This window comes from Cibotium barometz, chromosome 33 (assembly GCF_041138505.1).
Source record: "Cibotium barometz isolate CiBa-2024 chromosome 33, ASM4113850v1, whole genome shotgun sequence".
In the NCBI taxonomy this organism is placed as follows: Eukaryota; Viridiplantae; Streptophyta; class Polypodiopsida; order Cyatheales; family Cibotiaceae; genus Cibotium; species Cibotium barometz.
Genome location: NC_141078.1, coordinates 41993991 through 42012866, shown reverse-complemented (window position 1 = coordinate 42012866; position 18876 = coordinate 41993991).

Genomic DNA, 18876 nt, shown 5'->3' with positions numbered 1-18876 from the left:
GGTTGTGATAAGGCGGTCGTGGAGCATACGCCATTGGCATACAAAGAGGCATAGGAGCTACATGAGCATGAGTAGCGATAGGCACATATGGTCGATAGGCGCACTGGCACACTCTGTTGTATGTACTGTTTCACTAGGTAGCGGCATCATACTAACTACAGCGGTAAACAGGTGCACTTTCCGTTATGCTCATCATTGGGGTAGGCATTGTGGATTCCTTAATGGAAAGTTGAGCCAAGGTTGGAAAGCTAAAGTTACTGCTCGTGGGCTCAACCTGCATTGAGACTCCAGGCGAAACAACATATGAAGGGTCTATGGGACTCATCGAGGGAGTCTCCAATTGTGATAGGGTTGGTTGTTTGGCCTTGCCTGTATCCAAAAATCTCATAGGGCCAGTGGAACCTAAGTTCACTCCCCTATTTTGCCTCTCAATTTGGATAATTCTATGAATAACCTCACATATCATTTGTTGTTGCTCCTCTAGATGAGTGGCGCTAGATGTAGTTCGTAGGACTTCTAACCAACCTACATGGTATGTGTAGCCCGTGTATAGATCAGTCAGAGTCTCTGTGTGTAGATCATATTCCCAATTTTCATTGAGAAATATCCCATCTAGACTTGGTGTGCCAAACGGTTCTCTTGAAGTGGATGCAATGTCACTTCTTATGGATTGACTTCTAGGGACCTCTACTTTAGGAAGAGCATCGGAAGGTGGTAGCTCAGTAGGGCCCTCATTAAACAAAGTGGGTAGAATATCCACATGGACACTCTTTGGGAGGGTAGGGTCTACATGAGATGTGAATGGCGAATCCACTACCCCTCCTTCTTCATTTACTTCGCTTGTCGCATGTTCAGAGCGTGTAGCTCTACTAAAGGTCTCTATTAGACGACTAAACATGCTAGATCCGGGTTGTGGGGCCCAAATTGGCATGTTTTGGCTTGTCTCCTCAGGGTTCTTGGTAGGGTGCCCTTCCATGGCTTCTGAGTCAGAGGACGAGTCACTATCCACTATTCGTGGATCTTGGGTTACACTTCCTTGGGTTCCAGCGGAAGGCCAAGATGCTAACGTGGAGGGATGGTGTGAGCCTGCATAAACTGAAACACTTTCTAGTGGCTGAGACTTTAGCACCCGACCAGAGCGTAGATGCATGTGACGTGGGTACCCTATACGGGCCTTGGTGACTACCTTTGAAGCCCACACAAGTGGTTTCTTAGGTGTTTTGCACCCCGTTTTTACTTGTTTTTAGATTGTTTTTAACCCGTTTTTGACCCCCTTACTCATGGTCCGAACCTGGACTAGGGCGTGTGATAGCTCAAAACGAGCGTATCGTTCAAAGGGTCCTAGTGTGCTTTATAGCACCGTGTTCGCCTATCCAGAGCTCCTGTAGTCCTCAAAACAGTCTGTTTCCTTGTGGGGGAAGGGGCGAAAGCCTATTTGCTTGTGGAGGAAAGGGTGAGGGCTTTATCCCACATGCTCACTTTACTCCTTGGGGAGTGGGCTACATATAGGGCACAACTTCCCATAATCTCACTTGAAAGAAAGCTATGGGGGCTCACTCTCCTATGTATATATATCAAAAGACTGAGGCCGGGGTCACACGTTTGGCTTTCTTTTTCTTTCTTTTAAAAAAAAATAATATATATATATATATATATAAAATTAATTTTTCTCTTTTTTTTGGGAGAAGTTTTCTGGGGTTTCTTTCTAGGGTTCAGACTTTGCCGCGGCGCAGTTCGCACACATCGCAGGCCTGGGGATTCAGAAATCCCCCCTCATACGCAGAAAACCAGAGAACAGAATGCACGCCCACACACACGGAGCAGAAAAATAACAAAAGAAACAGAAATGCAGAAGACAAATTACAAAAACAGATTGCAGAACACGAAAACACCTCAACAACAAACACATAGTCGCCTTTTCTACAGTGTAAATTTCACTTCACGTAGCAGACCGAGATGCAAACTGGAGCTTGGTGCAGGGCATCTCCTCGACAGCGGCGCCAAAAATGTGCGCTTTTGTCGCACAGGTCGTAGCTGGGGACTTGCCGAACACCGTATGCGAGCCACGAATGGCTACAATCATACAACCAAGAAAGCAAGCTCAAATAGAATAAAAGGGTGTGTCACTCACCGCTCTAACTACCACCGTGAAGGATTCCCGCGTCGCAGCAGTGAAGGAGGAGCCGCTGTCGCCGCTCTACCGCCTCGCCACCGCCGTGCTGCTACACAGTGCTCGATCGCTCTCTCACTCTCTCTCTCTCTCTCTCTCACGCAGGAGAAGGAAACCAAGGAGATAAGGCAAGAGCACTCTTGTATTCACAACACATGAGAATGAGGGTTTTAGGGTTACATTTGACTCTTATAGGTGACTTGGCCGTTCACACATGGGCACCCATACATGGCCGGTCGATCCTAACCCTTACCCTGCTAATATTCAAGGTGCACCTCTCATCGGCGATCACCCAATCCCTTTATCCTTAACATATGGTGCGGACAAGCCCGGCCCATGACTCAGAATAGTTAAACTAATTACATGATGTAAAACATAGTACGTCTCAATGTCCGTCATAGGTTAACATTATGATATTCTATCATTTGTAGGTAGGCCATTTGTATGACACCCTTGTGTTTTTGTCTTTTCTTTTCATTTTCTTTCTTTTTTTTGTTACCACCTTGTGAGCAACAGGTTCTTGTGGCTACTCTCCTTTTTGAGAGAGAACAGTTTTTTATGTCTGCCGCGCGTAGCTTCTACACTCATGCTTCTCATCCAGAGGGGTAAAAAGAGAATTCTGAGTTTACACTTGATGCACTCATAAGTCTCCATTTGTAGACATGGAGATTGATTCTTGAATTTGTGGCCTAAGCGTTGTCGAGGTGGTAGGTACAACTTCTGGTTGGTTTTACCATTGTTTTGTTTGACTGAACATGCAAGCTCTCTTGTGTATGTGTTGTATGCATGAGAGGGGTTGAGTGGCTTGCTTGGGCATCCATTCTTGTTAAACTTTAGCTGAAGTTCTTTAAATTGAAGTTGATTGTGAGGCTTTCTTGACTTTGTTTGATCTTAGTAACCATATGATGGGATTTCCATCATAATATCCTTGTTCTTAAAGCACTTGTATAGGCACCCATCTTTGATGAAGATTATGAATTGGTGGCTGATGATTTTTGGTGCTAAGGTTTCTTTCTTTGTGTAGGCTTAGGTGACTTCTTGATGCGCTTGGGAATCCAAGCTCTGGTATTACCTTGGTAGTACCCTTGAGCTTGCAGGAATCTTTTTGATACCCACACTTGTTGAGTGGCTAGAGTTCTTTGAGGAACTTGCATAGGCTTTTGTGGAAAACATTGCAGAATACTTTTGTTCTTCTTTGGCCTTTGCGTTTTGTGTTGAGGAAGAGGATTTGGTTGTCGAGGCACCAAAATCACATTGGCACCTTCGTAGTAGCCTTGAGCTACAAGTAGCTACTTTTCCACCCACATTTTGAAACCATTAAGATACCTTGATTTTGGCTATCTTGGTGGAGTTTTTTTTTTGGATGAAGTGGAAGATTTATTATCCTCCTTCATATTGGTTGGTGCCGAGGTTTCAGGTTTGAGACTTATGGGCATTATTGACGATGAGGCTTGAGTCTCTTGTGGAGTGGTGGTTGTTAATGTTGAGGTTTTTGAGCATGCAGCTTTCTCTCTTGGGAGGTTGGTCAATGAGTAGTTGTCGAGGTTCAAGCTTTTCATTTGAGTTCCTTTTTAGAGATACACGGTTGCGCTTGGGGGACTTCTTGAGGTGGTGCTTGGGTGCAGCAATAGTCCATTTATGCCCCAAGATCAAATCTTCTTCCAACACATACTCAATCACAAAAAACTTGCAAAAGTAATGGGTTAGATTCTATATACATTGTTTATTCAAAGTACCCCAAACATGGCATGTTCATGTCTTTTGTGAATGGAATGCTTTCAAGATGAGCTTTGAGTGTTGGCTGACCTAACAAATCCCATAACTCGAGTCATGAGATTGTGTTCTCTTTGGGGATAAATCTATGCTTGGTTTGTGTTGATTTTATTGTAAAGTTCAAATCTAACCATAACTCTTGGAATATTTGGAGTAAGATATGTTGGGAGTTTAAGTTCCTTCAGGATCTTTTTCTCATGTAGGAGCAATTTCAGAATGCCTGTAGGAGTGTTCAAGGTGACTGTTTTTATGGATTTGTCAATTAAATACCACGAGTCACGTATCCAAGTTCCACCAAGGATGATATCATTTTCAAGGGAATTTGGGGTTGCATGGAATTCAAATTCCACAATTTGATCGATTGTTTGAGTAACATAGCTAAAGCAACATGGAACTTCAATGGTTTCTCTCACACACCTATCGCAAGATAATTTCCTTTCCTAGGGATGATTGTAGGTTGGCCCAATGATACCCAAGTGTCTATTGTCACAAGGTTATGGCTTTCTCGAGGGCTAATCAATGTGTGTTTGTGCTTAACCTTATTTCTCAAGGAAATCTAACCATACCACGATAGAATCCTCAAGCTGAACCATGGATGTTCCAGTGTTTGTTTCAGCTTCAGTCCCTGTTTTGGCTTTATATTCCCATTCACTTTCATCCTCATCTTGGCTCTCGACTTTTTCAAGAGTTCCCAATGTGTACAACGGCACTTTAGGTCCACTGACCACTTAAACTCAGGTTTGTTTGGAAACTTGAAAATCCTTATAGTTTTTTTCTATATAGATCTTCAGAGCTTGGTACAACTCATTGTTAGCCTTTAAAGGTGTAAGGGCTGAAACTATGCTAGCTTCACCCCACGAGAGAAGAGCATTCCTCCAAATGAGGATTTGAGAGACTACTTACATTTCCTAAGGGATTCATCGAATTACTCATGTACTTTTTCAACTGCATCATGCATGCAATCTTTCTCTAATGACTCTTTTGGGCTTTATGAGTTCATTTATGTAGAGAGTACGTCTTCCTCTTGAAAGGGGAAATGATACTTCTTTGTTTTTTATATTTTAGTTTCTTTTTTAGGTTTGACATTATGAGGTTCAATCACAATTGGTGATCCTGTTTGACACTCAACAATGCTAAGCATGCTCTCCTGAGCTTGCTTTTTGCGTTCGTCATATGTCATGTGATCATGATTTTTATATTGGGGTGGTTGGGCGGGTTCTAGTTTCCTTATTGGATTCTGAGGTGCATTGAGTGAGCTAAAACTTGTTTCGTCCTCACTAAGTGACGTACTAGAACTTGTTTCATCTTCTAACTTTCCTTGGATCATCAGGTTTTCATTATGTTTTCCCATGTGATGATCAAAACAAACTTTCTTTTGGGCTTTTGTATTATGTGCCGCACATGTGGGTTTTGTGGTTTTAGGGGTAGCCTTTGAGGTGGATGCATTTGCATCACGTGTATCTTTTAGCTCTTTTGGGGTTAGGTTCTTTAGAGGCTTCTTTTCCTTGTCCTTTATTTCAACCTTAGTTTCGACAGTCTGTTGGATCTTGTTTTTCTTTGGTTTAGAAAGTTTTGCATTCTCTTTTGGTTTCTATTTAAAAACATGCTCTTCTACCCATTTCGAAGTGTGTTCTTTTGCATTCTTTTTTAATGTTTCTCGTGCCTTGGCTTGCAAGAATGTAAGCACATTTAAGGGTACTGTGTACAATTTCTACCCATTTCGAAGTGTGTTCTTTTGCATTCTTTTTTAATGTTTCTCGTGCCTTGGCTTGCAAGAATGTAAGCACATTTAAGGGTACTATGTACAATTTCTTGTTTTACACAATCAAAATGTTAAGAGTTGTATTCTATGAGATAGGTTGCATCGAAGCAACTCACCTCGGGTAATCTTGGAATATGTGATCGATGCCACATTATTCACATATTCGTTTTGCAAAGTGTTAGTGACTGTGGGAATGAAAGTATTCTAAACTGTGCACTCTGCCACTGTGCGGTCGATGACAATAGAAACACTGAAGTGTTTGCTTAACTGCTTCTTCCTACGTAGTTTCTACCTTTGGACTGTTTCTGTTTGAGGCAAGGATAGTTGTAGTATTGATGTAATTGTAGGTGAATTAGACCATTGAGATGTGTCATGACCCAAATCTTTGCAATGTTTACAGAATTGAAAGATAAGCTTAGGGTACGCACATTGGGGATTGAGGTGGTAGTGGTGGAAAAGATAAGCTTAGGGTATGCACATTGGGGATTGAGGTGGTAGTGGTGGCAATGAACACAAGGCATTAGGTCCACCATTTTGAGAGGCATTTTTTGAGATATTGAGCTCAACTAGTGCTACGGCGGGACATTGATGACCTGCCTGGGTGATAACCACTTTGGAGTACTAGAGTTATGGCATAGTTATAGCGCCAACTTATATAGTCGGGTTCACAATATTGACCAACCACTTTGTATATTGTTGTAGGATAGTACTTTCCCTTTGTGTATGCAGTCTTATCTTTTAGCTATATGATTGTAGATAAGAAAATAATATAGAAGAAAATTCAGCCATCCATCTCTCTCGTGTCTTGCACTCTCTTGTGTGTGTATGTGTTTTCTTGCAAGGAACTCAAGCTCTCTCTCTTTCCCACATTCTCTTTATGGTTTTAGAGCTTCAATTCATGTGAGAGCTAAGGAGGGAAGCAGGAGACAAGAACAAGCAAGCAAGTACATGGGTAAGAGAATCATCCTCTCTTTTCCTTCTTAGTTTAGGGACAACACTCCTCGGTAGCTCTGGGAGCTACACATCTCTGATTGAGAAGCTATCTTCGCATGCTTGGAGGTGTCTATGTGGTGGTACGTAGTAATTTGTGCTACACTTTTGTAGGCAAAATCGCATTTCAAGTGTGTCTCGATCTCCATTCTATCACTCCAGGGTATTTTTGATAGTTTTGTTCTTGTTGAGAACTGTCTGTAGTTAAAATCTTGTTATTGTAGTGCAGTAGCGCATTTTGGGAGTGCAGACAGTGTTTGCACATGTATTGTTGACATTGGGTGTATGTACATGTACTTTGGCTAGATCTGGTGACCTACAGGTTGTGCTAAAGTACCGATGTAGTAGTAACAGAAGATACTACTGTGTTATAGGTTGCATACAGAAATTGTTTACTACAGTTTTTTTATTGTTGCAGAAAAACATGTTTGATGGAATCAATTAGATTGTTAGTGAGAAGTTGGACAAGAACAACTTCCATGCCTGGAAGTTCAAAATGACCAATTTCCTTATGGGTAAAGGATTTTGGGACTATATCAAAGGAGGAAATGAGGAGCCTCCTAAGTTTTCTGAAGAGAATTCCACTCTAGTAGACATAAAGGCATTTAAGGATTAGAACCAAGGTGCAAGGAAAGTCATGTAATAGCTTTTAATTAGCGTCATAGATACGATCATAGGACACATATATGATTGACAACACTTTAGCGGTTGTATGGCAGTATCTATGCAGATGTTCCAGACCAACACAAAGGCAAGGAAATTGCAGCTAAAGCAAGAGCTGCATACTGTGGAAACGAAAAGCATGTCTATTAATAAGAAAAGTATTTCCATAGTATGCAGCTAAAGCAAGAACTACATACTGTGGAAAAGAAAAGCATGTCGATTAATTGGAATGCTTTAAAGATCAAGGGCATTGTTGAATCCATTGGGTTTAGCAATGTATCGGTGGAAGATGATGATTAGGTGAGTGTCTATTTGAATGGGATTGGCAAAGAGTACAAGCCATTTAAGACCTCCATTACAGTCAGGGAGAATATTCCCAACTTTCGGGACTTGGTGTCTATGCTAATAATAGAAGAAAAGTCACTAGGTGAGGACTCTTCTTCACAAAGCAAGAACACATCAGAACATGACTTTTACTTTACTTCAGGTAGAGGTCGTGGTCAAGGCCACGGTGGTGGCCAATAAGGAAATCAGAATTCTAGACAACAATAGTCTAATGATTCACAAACAGAAACAATCATACAAAGGTGGAATGGGCTAGTCTAGAGGTAGGGGGAGCCAAAGAGGCTGAGGTGGTTATCAAAGAAATCAGAATGCAAATAGCATAGAGTACTATTATTATGGCAAACTAGGGCACATGGCAAAGGATTTCTATGAAAAGAAGAATGACATTAAAAGTGAAAAGTTACAGTAAGGAAACTATGCATCATCTAGCAAATAGGGAGGTGATGACAGAAGTGAGTAGCTATTTGTGATGCAGGACATGCTCAGAGGAGATGTGTCAAGGTCTCAAGATACATGGTATGTGGATACTGGTGCCTCTAACCACATGACCACTCATGCTGAGTGGTTTAGAGACATGTAGTAAATGGAAAAACTAGGTTATGTAGAAACAGGTAATGATACTGCGCATCCCATTGCGCATGTTGGTAATGATACATGCGCATCCCATTGCGCATGTTGGTAAAGTGCCACTTGAGATCAAATGGTGGGGGAGAATATTTCTCCAATGAGTTTGGCAATTTCTTGAGGAAGTAGGGAATTAAGAGACAGTTTACATGTAGGTACACTCTGCAGTAGAATGGTGTTCTAGAAAGAAAAGACATGCACATTGCAGAAGTGGCATATGCCTTGATGGTGGCTGAAAGGAATATGCCACATTATTTTTGCATAGAAGTAGTAGCAATTGTTGTGTACATTATGAACAGAACATGCACTGTGGTCGTTCATGGTATGATGCACCTGAATAGAAGCTTACAGGCATAAGACCGGATGTGTCTCACTGGAAAGTGTTTGGGTGCATTGCATATGTGCATGTTCTTAATGAAGTGAGAACAAAGTTGGATCCAAAGGTAGAGAAATGCATCTTTATTGGTTACGCTATGGAGCAAAAAGGTTATAGATATTATAACCCTACCACTCTTGAGATGCGAGTAAGTAGAGATGTCTTTGACAAGATGAGTAGTTGGTATGCACCAGTAGTGAAGACAATAGAAGATGCAGATGTAAGAAGTGTTGATGTTTCACCACATGTAGAAAAGGAATCCCAGGTGCTTAGTGGACCTGGAGAGTCCTCCAGTAGTGGATCCAATGCTAGCCCATGGTCAGGTAGGTTGAGGATAGATGTAGGTAAACATGTATCTTGTAGAGGGAACAAAAAGGTAGAAAAGGAATCCCAGGTGCTTAGTGGACCTGGAGAGTCCTCCAGTAGTGGATCCAATGCTAGCCCATGGTCAGGTAGGTTGAGGATAGATGTAGGTAAACATGTATCTTGCAGAGGGAACAAAAAGGTAGATCAACCTTTTGTGCCTGATTTGTCAACATGTCACTCATATGTGGATGGTGACTCTAGCGGCTCTGAGCAGAGCCTTGATGAGGAGCTTGGCATTCCATCTGTGGTTATTCCTCGTGTAAGGAGAACGAGGGATGTTTTGAGGACACCTGGAAGTGATCCAGGATCTACGAGGGTTAGGTACCTTGTTGATAGGTTGATATATGATGGATATATAGCCCATCATTACGCTTACATGGTTAAAGAATTACAAGAATCAGAGCCCACTTGTTTTGAGCGGGCACTTAGAAATAAGAAATGAGAAGATTCTATGAATGAGGAGATGGCAACATTGGATACAAATGCAACATGGGAATTAGTGTCTTTGTCGCCTAAGGAATACAAGTGGGTGTATAAAGTCAAGCATAAATGCTGATGGTTCAGTGAGTAGGTATAAGGCAATATTGGTGGCCAAAGGCTATGCTTAGACTTATGGCATTGACTATGAGGTAACATTCAGCCCGGTTGCAAGAATGGCAATTATGAGAGATGTCATGACTATGGCTACAACAAAGGGTTGGTGTTTATATAAGATGGATGTAAAGAATGCCTTCTTGCATGGTTATTTGCAAGAAGAAGTTTACATGATGCAACCACCAGGTTATGGGAGTGATGCACACCCAGATTTTGTGTGCAGGCTACATAAAGCCTTGTATGGCTTGAAGCAGGCACCTAGAGCATGGTTAAACAAATTTGGGGAGCATTTTGCTACCATTGGATTTAAGATATCCAATGTAGATTTTTCACTTTATGTGAAAAAGATAGATAGAGGGATCATGCTATTAGTCATCTATGTGGATGACTTGATTATCACTGGTGATAGTGATGTTGACATACATGATGTCAGGAGGCTTTTGAAGAAAAAGTTTGAGATGAAGGATTTGGGTGAGCTGTGGTATTTCTTGGGCATAGAGGTGGTGAGATCACCTCATGGCATTTTGTTAGTGCAGAGGTAATATGGCTTGGACATGTTGTCCAAGTATGTTATGATAGGCTGTAAGCCTATTTCAGTGCCATTGGAGCATTTTGTTATTTCAGTGCCATTGGAGCATTTTGTTATTTGTAGAGGCAATATGGGTTGGATATGTTGTCCAAGTATGGTATGATAGGCTATAAGCCTATTTCAGTGCCATTGGATCAAGACACAAAGCTTTTCGCAGAGATACAAGTGAGATTTTGGAGGACCCCACTACATACAGGCACATAGTAGGTAGCTTGATCTACATGACCATTACTAGGTTAGACTTGAGCTATGATGTTGGACTTGTGAGTTAGTTTATGCAGGCCCCTAGGAAGGCACACTTGGATGCAGCTAGATGGATTCTCAAGTACATAAAGTCCACAGTTGATTATGGACTTTTGTATGAGACTGGTATAGAGATATAATTATATGGATACACAGATGTTGATTGGGCTAGTAGTGTTGCAGACAGGAGATCTACTAGTGGTTTTATGTTCTCATTTGGGAGTGCTGATATGAGTTGGAATAGTAAGAAGCAGCCAACAATTGCCTTGTCAAGTATAGAGGCAGAGTATAGGGGTGTTGCTATGGCAACTTGTGAGATAGCTTGGTTGTTTCAGAAGCTACTTGTGATATGGGTGAGCTTGTGGATAGGATAATTTTCATTTATTGTGACAATATAAGTAGCATATAGTTGGCCAGTAACCCAGTATACCATGATAGAACAAAGCACATTAAGGTGCACTATCACTTTGTGAGGGAAAAAGTTCTAGTAGGTGATGTAGATGGTGATGTAGATCTGGTATATGTCCGCACAGAGGATTAGGGCTGACATCTACGGAGGCATTGGGCACAAAGAAGCTCCATAGGTTTAGGAGCTTACTTGGGGTGTAGTGTGTGGAGGTGAGCTCAAGGGGGAGTGTTGAGATATCAAGATCAACTAGTGCTTAACAGACATTGATGACCTGCCTGGGTGACAGCTTCTACACTTATGCCACTAGTATGGTTGGTGAGATTATGGTTGATATGCCACTAGTGGATGATAGGTTGTGTGTGACAACCACTTTGGAGTACTAGAGTTACGGCATAGTTATAGTGCCAGCTCATATAGTCAGGTTCACAATATAGACCGACTACTTTGTTTGTTGTTATAGGAGAGTACTTTCTCTTTATGTATGTATTATTATCTTTTTGTAAAATGATTATAGAGAAGAGAAGAAGATAGAAGAAAATTTAGCCATCTATCTCTCTCATGTGTGTGTGTTAACTTGTTGCAAAGGAACTCAAGCTCTGTCTCTCCCCCACATTCTCTTTAGCATTAATAATGTTTTGTCTTGAGGGAGCTCATTCTCTTGGATATTTTGGTTCAAAGCTTTTAAGCAAGGCTGTGTAGAATTCAGGGAATGATAATTCTAAGATCAATTTTTCTTTAACCTTTGCTTCACTAGGGGTAGATGAGCAACATCTCATATCGTGATCATTATCCATCATGTTGTCATCTAAACGTATTTCTTCTTTACAACATTGATCGAATGTTTCCAGATTTTATACAATGATCAAGTTATGTAAGCATAAACTTTATTTATGCCCATCATCATGAAACATCTCTTCAATTGAGCATCGTTTAGTTTCTCCCATGTCTCACATCGTGAGTCCAAGAATTTTATCCGAAGGATAAAATCGGGATGATTTTCTTTTGTTTTCGCTCAATCGAATAGAGTTCTCTTGCTGCACTCCACCGATATCCTTGTCTTGAAAAGTAGTGGATATAGGTTGTTTTGAAGGTCTTGAAATTTGCCTTAATCGTAGGCATCAATGTGATGAACGATTGACAAGTCTTTCCCACTAAGCAAAGGTTCAATGCATGTACCTTGGTGGGGCAGTTTGGATTTCCAAAGGCTTCACATATCTATTTAAACATTTACATGAATTAAATAGGATCAGTCGTTCCAACGTACTTGCCCGTGATTTTGAAAATCTCTACGGTCGTGTTTTGGGATGAATCACTGAGGCCATGTGTGGGTGCTTGTGAGACCCCTCTGCCCCCTCCGCACATCAAATTCCCAGTTGCTACTAGCAGCAGCGGAAGTAGCTTCCTCTTATGTCGGGCAGGGTTTCCCACTTGGGGCCTCGCCCCCTCGAATGTCCGGACACGAGACTAATCTGGTGGTCATTCCGAAACCAAAACCGAGAAAATTTTCCTTGCTCGAAAAAAGGGGACGATTCCACCTTTTTTATTTTCTTAACAAATTTTCTAACTGGGTCAAAAGACTAAACTATCCTTCACCTGATTAAACCAGATAGAAGGAAAACTATAACTGACTTAGTTTGAAGAAACAAATGTTTTTTTCCTAACTGAAATTAGGCACAGTCATCGTTGATCTAATCATTTGAGGAAATCAATGCTTTTTTCCTTACGGAAGTCAGGCATAGCCATTGATCTACTCATTTGAGAAATTCTTCAGGTTTTTATTAAACTACTCGAGTTCTAAGCATATTTCTATTATTTTAATTTAATTTTTAAAACTCCACTGATTCTAGCCTAACCCCATCTGGCCCCATGGGTTAGCCACCACCCAACCACTGGAATCGGTGTAGAACCAGACAATTACTCACCCACCCATAATTGAATGCCTTTCTTAAATTTTGCTTTCGAATACAGACACACACACACTCCTCTTTAAAACTTTAACATATAAAATAATCTATTGACAAACAGTTATTGGTTACAAATATCATAACTCATAAATTCCATCCAGTCCCTTGTTTCTCAAAAAACAGTATCACTCTGGACTCTTCGTTGAGACCAACTGGTCAGCAAATGAGATCTAGTAACAGATTACAATAATCATTTCGTCCATCGTACATATCTTCCACGACATACACATGGGTGTCATAGGCACCGCGAGCCCGTGCATCTCCAAGTCAGAACCCTTCAAGATCCTCCTTAGGTGTCCTGGCACTTCACTCAGGGACCGCTTCGTCGCCCCTCGCCCATCGTACCGAAAGCGTACCATTTTTCAACCATACCGAGGCTGGTCAAGACCTGGGTAGGCTTGGCCGCGTGAGCCGTCCTTTGAACACTCCCCGCCAGCTATTGCAACCAAACTTCCCTTAGAAAAACATATACCAAATGCTCCCTCCAACATTCTGGCATAAGACAGTCCTTTAACACTAGTTTGGTACCAAAACAGGACACTTGAGTGTCCTTTTTTGGGGGTTGCGAAAAAAAATCAAACTCCTAATGTAGGCTTTAAAAACCAAAATGCTTCATTGGGCATGTAGAACATAACCCTATGCTTATGTAAAAAATGCTAAACATATAAAATGTCTTTTTATTTGGAAGTACATAAGCAACAAAGTAGCATATGTCTTGAAAATGAACATTTTTTAGGATTTTTCAAAATATGCAAGCATCATTCTCTCAAAAAAAAAATCCAATGATATCAATAGCATTTTTCCCAAGATATTTTGATAGCATACATCAGGCCAAGGAGGTAGAAGTTCACCAAAAAAAATCATTTTCCTTTCCTAGAATTTTTTCCAAAAAAGTTGCATAAAATCAGCAAAAGTAACGCGTATTATCAAAACTCAATCATGCCACTAAAAAATAATGTAGCCCTATCAATGAGAATGTTGATTATTGGTTTTCATGCTTGAGATGAGATAAATAAGCCATAATTTAATGTGTATGACACTAACTTAGCCTCCACTTAAGTAGGTTCTTATCGCCTAGTTCTAAAAAAATTGTAAAAAATAAAAATACAAAATTTGATCATCTTTTATCAAAAACTAATCATAACTATGCTTGCACAAGTAGTCTACACCTATAGTTACAACAAATAATGCACTTACACAGCTTTCCCCTTTGATGAAAATCAAAATTTGGCTCATAATTAGACATTTTATGTATTAAAAACAGGTTGCGCAAAAGGCCATGTATGAGAAGAGGCCCAAAAAGTGGCTTTAAAGTTTTGGAAAATTCAAAACAAAGTAGTATTTACCCTATATAACATGGGTGCACCTCAAGTTTTACATTATTAGCTTGCATATGGAAGGAGAAAAATTCATGCTCCACTTGTATAAAAAACGTCATTTCAATATTAGCGAGTCAAAAATTTATCCAATAATTATCGTTTGATGATTCCAGGATTTAGTTTACATCATGGGCTTTCCATCAAGCCAAGTTTCATGATCAAACTATGTCCCTTCTAAAAGTTATGTCCAAATTACTACTATTTTGAAAACAGCAAAAATCATGCGTTTTATCAGCATGTGTCTAAGAAAATTAAAATATTGCCTTGCAAAAGCTAAGCAAAGTGCAATTTAAAAAATCTCAAGGATTTTTTTGGCTCTTGAGGAACATCTGTGGATGTTAAGCATTTCAAAACTCTTAATAGATTGCCCACAGAAATTCAAGTAACTTTTCAGGACACTTTAGTGTCCTCAGGACACTTTAGTGTCCAATTACAGAACTAGTGTTAAGAAAACATGGTTCCTATGCAAGTTTTCAGTTTGATTTTCTTTTGAATACAAGGAGCATTTCTTGAATCCATATCCCCAAAACTTCTTGATCCGACTTCTAAATTTCATACCAAAATTCCTCAAATTCTATAACCTTGATCCACAGATCAATTCGAAGGGTCTCAAACTTAGTTTCAGATTTGGTGAGAGTTTTGAGTGTATTTTTCTAAACTGGTCACACCTTCTTTCCTCGCAACTGACGAAAGAGTTTGGTCTTGGTCATAATCTGATTCAAGGTTCGAGTCGGATAAGATTTTTCCTGAACTATCTTTCTCAAAAAGGTTTGATAATTCAGTTACTATTTTACTGAATTTCTTTCTTTGAATATTCACTTTACTAATTTCTAAATTAGTTACGAATTCTAATGAGAAATAAATTAATCATTTATCTGAATATTTTGATCTCAATAGATTTCTTGAATTTTTTTTTTACAATCCGTGTGAATATAAAACGATAGAAATTTCTCTCTTAAAGTATTTAATTATTCATTTCTCATAGAATTTAAACATAGAATTTCAAAGAATTCTAATTTTGATATAAAAATTCTTTATGCATCAATTTATGCGTAAAAATCTATTAAAAAATCCTTTTATGCATCTATTTATGCATAAAAATCAACTTTAATGGGAATAACACTTTTATAAAAAATCATTTTATGCATCTATTTATGCATAAAATCAAATTTAATAGGAATAACACTTTTAAAATAAAAAGAATTTCTTTATGCATCTATTTATGCATAAAAATGAGTTTTTATAAGAATAACGCTTTTATAATTAAGAAATTCCTTTATGCATCTTTTTATGCATAAAAAATCAAATTGAATAAGAATAACACTTTTGTAATAAAAAAATTCCTTTATGCATCTTTCTATGCGCATAAAAATTAAATTTAATAAGAATAACACTTTTGTAATAAAAAAATTTCCTTTATGCATCTTTCTATGCATAGGAATCAAATTTAATAAGAATAACACTTTTATAATCTATGCATAGAAATCAATTTTAATAAGAATAATACTTTTGTAATAAAAAAAATTCCTTTATTCATCTTTCTATGCATAAAAATCAAATTCAATAATTAATACCAGTGATATCCATGTATATTCATAGGTGAATATGTACATGGAGTAGTTAGAATATTTCTTTTAGATGCAAAAATGGTGGGAATTACTCTTTTGGAATAACATAAAAACAAACTTTCTTTTTCACAGAATTCTGAAAATTTTTGCCATAACCTCCTTTGTATGGCTGACCATTTCTCATTTTTATCTTTCTTTACTTAACTTAATTAACCCAATTTAGAATTATAGAACTCGAATCTACACAGTTTTCTAAATTCAAGAGAGTAAACAATAAGAAGAGTTTAATTAATAACTTAGTTAATCTTTCTAGGATTAAGAAAGGTTAGAATGTAAAGAAGAGAAGGGGGTGGCCTTTTTCATCAAAGGCATAGCATTTGAATTTAATTCAATCATTTGCAAAACATAAAAATCAAGAAAGAAGAGAAGGGGGTGGCCTTTTTCATCAAAGGCATAGCATTTGAATTTAATTCAATCATTTGCAAAACATAAAAATCAAGAAAACCATAGATTTTTCATTAAAATTCGTAAACAAAGTAAGAAAATTAGCTTACATGGAGCTTGTAATAAGCTCTCCTTTGGCTTGAGGGATTGAGGGTTCTACTCTTGTTTGAAGCAATAGTGGCCACCAATTCACTTTGGAGAGGATTAGGCAAAAAATAATTGAATTATTAAAAAATTCAAAGTAGATGGCTCAGGACGACACGAGTAGAGTAACACTGCATAAACACCATTAAGCTTTTACAAAGGGGGAGGATTCTATTTATAGGAAAAAGTGAGCCTCTAACCAAGCAAACTGATTCTAGAATTTTTCAGATCAGTTTGGTCAATTTTTGACCATTTTTGGGTCAGTTCAACTTACTTTTTGGATCTAGATTTGAAACAGGAGAGAGGAGAGATGAAAATATCTCATTTTATTGATTAAAAATTGGGGTAATGATGAGAAAAAGGTACCTACTTCATGAGGGGAGATCCCCACACTGAGGTGTCAAAATTCAGTTTTTTAATTCTTTTCTTTGGTCTTTAGTCCACTCTTTATCTTATGTGAGCATTTACTCATTGGCTTGTCAAACCTTTGTTTAGACCTTAATTCAAAATTTTCTGAAAACAGGGGCCCTGAAGCTGTCTTTTGTGCACATTATAATTTATTTCTAATGCACTTAGGAATTTCTTTTTAAACTTCTGTTTTGGGGGAGTTTATTTTAATAAGAGGGGATATTTTTCCATCCAAAGGTATCTAAAAACTGAATTATCTCTCTCTAGGCCAAAACATGTAGAAACAAGATCTTTTATTATTCTGAAAAGGGGATTGATTACATGGGAAGAAACTGGACATCTTGAGGGGCTGGAGGGGAATCTTGGTTGATTACATGGGAAGAAACTGGACATCTTGAGTAGGAATGCTAGAGTAAGAATGTACTTAAGTAGGCTAACATGAAATACATTATGTATGCTTGTTGTTGGCATGGTTATGTACTTTCAAGCACTATCTAAAGGTTTTAAAAAAATTCTAGAATGATTTTTCCTTTTTCGTAGCGTTTTTGAACGTGTTCCAAAAGGAATTTGAAAAAAGCTGTATAAGAGATTTGTAATATTTTTGGAGTATTATAACTTTATCTCTATGAATTGTTCATGATTTTGTCATTTAGACATTCGAAAAGTAGCCTGAATATGGTATGAGTACTATATTCAGACTATTTTGGGTGATTTTGTGCTTTTATGCCCGTTTTTGCCTCAAATTTTGGGTCACATTTTGAGGTTGTTGGTTGGAGGTCAAAACGATGGATTTTTCCCTCGGATGCTTGAGACCAATTTTGAAGAGCTTGATTAGGGCTTTCCAATGAGCACTAGAACGTGTTCATTGGCCTCACGGTTTAGGAGATACGGGCCTCCAAATTGGGCTATTTTTTATACTCTTTTTTTTTGCTACTTCACGGACCTATCTCACGCCGTGTAGAGGTTATATTACGTCATGAAGTTGCTCGTGTGAGGTAGAATTTATTAAAAAAAATTATCTACTTCATAGACCCATCTCACGCTGTGAAGTAGCTCGTGTGAGGTAGATTTGTTTTTTGGGAGCTACTTCATGGACCTATCTCATGCCATGAAGTAGAGGCTATCTCACACCATGAAGAAGTAGCTCGCACATTTTTTTTTTTGCTACTTCATGAACCTATCTCATGCCATGAAGTACAGGCTATCTCATGCCGTGAAGTAACTCGCACGTTTTTTTTTGCTACTTCATGAACCTATCTCACACAGTGAAGTAGAGGCTATCTCACACCCTAAAGTAGCTCGTGTGAGGTTTTTTTAAAAAATGGATTCTAGAGTGAAATTGAGTTTTCTTGTGTGGAGGGAATATTTTTTGAATTTTAAATTGGGGAGAGATGGGCATTTTTCCAAAAAGGTAAGTGGGAATAAAAAAAGTCAACATTTTTATGACAGCCCCTTACACCCTTCATAAATGACCCCCAAAATGGACAAGTTGACAACTCATTGGCATCTTTACATTAAATTCTCATTAGCCACTAATGAGTTGTGTAAAAATATAAAAACTTGATCAAAGATTAACTTTCACTAATCTTTTCTCTTTTTGGACTAATTAAGGGCTATACTAATCACTAATTAATTCACACCGTTGACCACGTCATTAGATAGGGCATGAAATTGCTAAGCTATGTGCATCAACTAATGTGTAAATTAATCCATAACTAGAGATTAATTAAACTCTTAATTTTAATCTCTTCTCTTTATGCAATATTAAGTAAAAGAGAGCAAAATTCCTCCAATTCATGAAGAAATTGATTGAACTAGGTATTTTGATGCATTTAGATGCTCTTAGAACACTAATTTTAACCTCTTTCAAAATGGACTCCAAACTCGGGGGGTGCACCTCAAAATATGTAAGTCTACCACGTGCGATCATTAGGTGGGGTTTTTTTAATCCAAAATATTGGGTAAATTTACAGAAATACAATTACAAGTGGGGTATTTTAATTGTACTTTGGAAAAAAACCCGTAAGTTTATAAAGAAAAAGGGGTAGTTTTATTAGCTCAAAAT